Below are 4,889 nucleotides of genomic sequence, written 5' to 3'. Positions count from 1 at the left end.
ATAAAGGGATGAAGGAAAATTTACCAAGCAAATGGAAAGCAAGAAAAAGCAGGGGTTGCAATCCTAGTCTCTGACAAAACAGATTTTAAACCAACAAAGACCAAAAAAGACAAGAATGGCATTACCTAACGATAAAGGGATGAATTCAACAAGAAGAGTTAACTATCCTAAATATATATGCACCCAATACAGGAGCACTCAGATTCATAAAACAAGTTCTTAGAGACCTACAAAGAGATTTAGACTCCCACACAATAATAGTGAGAGGCTTTAACATGCCCCTGTCAATATCAGACAAATCAATGAGACAGAAGATTAACAAGGATATTCACGACTTGAACTCAGCTCTGCATCAAGTGGACCTAATAGACATCTGCAGAACTCTCCACCCCAAATCCACAGAATATACATTCTTCTCAGTGCCATATGGCACTTATTATAAAATGGACCACATAATTGGCAATAAAATACTCCTCAGCAAATGCAAAAGAATGGAAATCATAACAAACAGTCTCTCAGACCACAGTGCAATCAAATTAGAACTCAAGATTAAGAAACTTACTCAAAACCACATAATTACATGGAAACTGAGCAACTTACTCCTAAATGACTCTTGGCTAAATAATGAAATTAAGGCAGAAACCAAGAAGTTCTTTGAAACCAATGAGAACAAAGAGACAATGTACCAGAGTCTCTCAGATACAGCTAAAGCAGTGTAAAGAGGGAAATTTATGACACTAAATGCCCACATCAGAAAGCTAGAAAGATCTCAAATCAACACCTTAACATCACAATTAAAAGAGCTAGAGAAGCAAGAGCAAACTAATCCAAAAGCTAGCAGAAGACAAGAAATAACTAAGAGTAGAGCAGAGTTGAAGGAGATAGACATAAAAAACCCTCCAAAAAATCAATGAATCCAGGAGCTGTTTCTTTGAAAAAATTAACAAAATAGATGGACAACTAGCTAGATTAATAAAGAAGAAAAGAAAGAAGAATCAAATAGACACAATAAAAAATGATAAAGGGGAGACCGGGTGCTGTGGCTTATGCCTGTAATCCCAGCACTTTGGGAGGCCAAGGCGGGCAGATCATGAGGTCAGGAGATGGAGACCACAGTGAAACCCCATCTCTACTAAAAATACAAAAAAATTAGCCCAGCGTGGTGGCAGGCGCCTGTAGTCCCAGCTACTCAGGAGGCTGAGGCAGGAGAATGGTGTGAACCCGGGAGGTAGAGCTTTCAGTGAGCCGAGATGGTGCCACTGCACTCCAGCCTGGGCGACAGAGAAAGACTCTATCTAAAAAAAAAAAAAAAGATAAAGGGGTTCCACAATAGGCGACTTAGAAGCAGAGGCTCTTTTGCCTATACCTACTGTAACTTCTCCACCTATGGACCCTAAAGGCTACTGCTGCTACTATGGGGCCAGACAGTTACTGTCTCAGCTCTGGGATGCAATTAAAAAACAGTCAAATGGAAAAACAGTGCTGTAGTCATCTTATAATATACCCCTTGTCAACAATGTATACATTCCTGCTAGGTGCATATTCATTGCTTTAAGCTCAAGTCACATATTACTGGTGAAGTATGCTGCCAATGAAGAAAACAAGTATGATTATCTTCCAACTACGGTGAATGTGTGCTCAGAACTGGTGAAGCTAGTTTTCTGTGTGCTTGTGCCATTCTGTGTCATAAAGAAAGGCCATGGCTGTTGTCTTCTCAAATTTTAGAATTATAACAACAGCTCTTCTATTCAGGATAGTGCTGAAGAGGCATCTAAACTGGATCCAGTGGGCTTCCTTCCTGATTTTATTTTTGTCTATTTTGGCCTTGACTGCTGGGACTAAAACTTTACAGCACAACTTGGCAGGACATGGATTTCATCATGATGCCTTCTTCAGCCCATCCAATTCCTGCCTTCTTTTCAGAATTGAGTGTCCCAGAAAAGACAACTGTACAACAAAGGAATGGACTTTTCCTGAAGCTAAATGGAACACCACAGTCAAGGTTTTCAGTCACGTCCATCTTGGCATGGGCCATGTTCTTATTATAGTCCAGTGTTTTATTTCTTCGATGGCTAATATCTATAATGAAAATATATTGAAGGAAGGGAACCAGCTCACTGAAACCATCTTCATACAGAACAGCAAACTCTGTTTCTTTGGCATTCTGTTTAATGGGCTGACTCTGGGCCTTCAGAGGAGTAACTGTGATCAGATTAAGAACTGTGGAATTTTTTATGGCCACAATGCATTTTCAGTAGCCCTTATTTTTGTAACTGCATTCCAGGGCCTTTCAGTGGTTTTCATTCTGAAGTTCCTGGACAACATGTTCCATGTCTTAAGGGCCCAGGTTACCACTGTCATTATCACAACAGTGTCTGTCCTGGTCTTTGACTTCAGGCCCTCCCTGGAATTTTTCTTGGAAGCCCCATCAGTCCTTGTCTCTATATTTATTTATATTGCCAGCAAGCCTCAAGGTCCAGAATACACACCTAGGCAAGAAAGGATCCGAGATCTAAGTGGCAATCTTTGGGAGAGTTCCAGTGGGGATGGAGAAGAACTAGAAAGACTTGCCAAACCCAAGAGTGATGAATCAGATGAAGATACTTTCTAATTGGTACCCAAATAGTTGGCAGCTCTCTCGAACCTTATTTTCACATTTTCAGTGTTTGCAATATTTATCTTTTCACTTTGATAAAGCAGAAATGTTTCTAAATCATAATATTATTTGCATATATCTAGCTACTCCCTAAATGGTTACATCCAAGGCTTAGAGTACTTAAAGGCTAAGAAATTCTAAAGAACTGATATATGAGTAACAATATGAAGAATTCATTAACATCTCAGTACTTGATAAATCAGCAAGATATATTTGCAGATTATTTTCCTTGGCCTTCAAGCTTCCAAAAAACTTGTAATAATCATGTCAGCTATACCTTATATATACACATAGAGATCAATTTGCCAGATATTCACAATTACATAGTTCTGGTTCACATGCCAAAGTCTTCCCTTTTTTAACATTATAAATATATAGGTTGTCTCTTGAATTTTGAGGCCCTAGAGATAGTCATTTTGAAAGTAAAGAGCAATGGGACCCTTTCTAAAAATGTTGCTTGAAGGACCTAAATACCTGGCCATACCATAGATTTGGGATGATGCAGTCAGTGCTAAATATTTTGCTGAAGAAGCAGTTTCTCAGACACAAAAATCTCAGAATTTTAATTTTTAGAAATTCATGGGAAATTTGATTTTTGCAATAATATTTTGATGTTTTAAATGTTGATTCCCTAGTCACCATAGTTACCACTTGTACTTTAAGTCATTTAAACGAGCCATGATGGGACATTTTTAGTTTGAGTATTACAAAATCTTGATGTCATTACTCCTGAATTATTACATTTTGGAGAATAAGAGGGCATTTTATTTTATTAGTTGCTAATTCAAGTTGTGACTATTGTATATCATTCCAAGAGTTGAGATGCTGGCTTCAGAATCATACCAGATTGTCAGTAAAGCTGATACCTAGGAGCTTTTAAAGGGATCCTTTCAAAAGGATCACTTAGCAAACACATGTTGGCTTTTACTGATATATGAATATTATTACTCTAAAAATAGAAAGACCAGTAATATATAAGTCACTTTACAGTGCTACTTCACACTTATAAGTGCATGGTATTTTTCATGGTATTTGCATGCAGCCAGTTAACTCTCATAGATAGAGAAGTCAGGTGATAGATGATTTTTAAAATGAGCAGACAAAAGTGACTTGCTCAGGGTCGTGCAGCTGGGTGATGATAGAAGAGTGGGCTTGAACTGGCAGGCCTGTATGTTTACAGACTACCATACTGTAAATATGAGCTTTATGGTGTCATTCTCAGAAACGTATACATTTCTTCTCTCCTTTCTCTTAAGTTTCATGCAGATGAATATAAGGTAATACTGTTAAATAATTCATTTGTGATATCCACAATAATATGATTGGCAAGAATTGGTGGAAATTTGTAATTAAAATAATTATTTTTTTAAAATGATAAAGGGGATATCATAGCTGACCCCACAGAAATACAAACTACCACCAGAGAACACTACAAACACCTTTATGCAAATAAACTAGAAAATCTAGAAGAAATTGATATATTCCTGAACACATACACCCTCCCAAGACTAAACCAGGAAGAATTCCAACCCCTGAATAGACCAATAAAAGTTCTGAAATTGAGGCAGTAATTAATACCTAACAACCAAAAAAAACCCAGGATCAGACAGGTTCACAGCTGAAAAAACATCAACATGTCAAACGAGTACATACATCCCATGTTTATGGCAGCAGTATTCACAATAGCAAAGATATAGAATCAACAGATAGGAGTTCATCAATGGATAAATGGGTAAAGAAAATGTAGTACATATACACACAATGGAATGCTATTTGACCATAAAAACTGAAATCATGTCATTTGCAGCAACATGGATGGAACCAGAGATCATTATGTTAAGGAAAATAATGCAGGTACAGAAAGACAAATATTGTATGTTCTCACTCATATGTGGGAGCGAAAAATGTTGATCTCATGGAGGTAGAGAATAGAACGATAGTATCCAGAGGCTGGGAAGTGTGTATGGGTGGGGGGGGGCGGGGTAAAGAGAGATTGATTAATGGCTACAAACATAAAGTTAGATAGAAGGAATAAGTTCTAACGTTTAGTAGCAAAGTTGGGTGTCTGTAGTTTATACCAATATGTTGTATATTTTTAAATAGCTAGAAGAAAAGACTTGAAATGTTTCCAATACATAGAAATGATAACTACTCAAGATGATAAATAGCTCCAATACCCTGGCTTGATTATGACACAATCTATGCATGTGACAGAATATCACATGTGCCCTAT

General features: G+C 37.3%; 1 pseudogene; it reads left to right on the top strand.

The window, feature by feature from the left end:
- The first annotated feature begins 1,468 nt into the window (after positions 1–1,468).
- LOC105483199 (UDP-sugar transporter protein SLC35A5 pseudogene) lies at positions 1,469–2,630 on the top strand (annotated as a pseudogene).
- The last annotated feature ends 2,259 nt before the right edge of the window (positions 2,631–4,889 follow it).

Source organism: Macaca nemestrina, chromosome 11 (genome assembly GCF_043159975.1).
Source record: "Macaca nemestrina isolate mMacNem1 chromosome 11, mMacNem.hap1, whole genome shotgun sequence".
NCBI lineage: Eukaryota > Metazoa > Chordata > Mammalia > Primates > Cercopithecidae > Macaca > Macaca nemestrina.
This window is presented reverse-complemented; position numbering and strand designations above follow the sequence as displayed.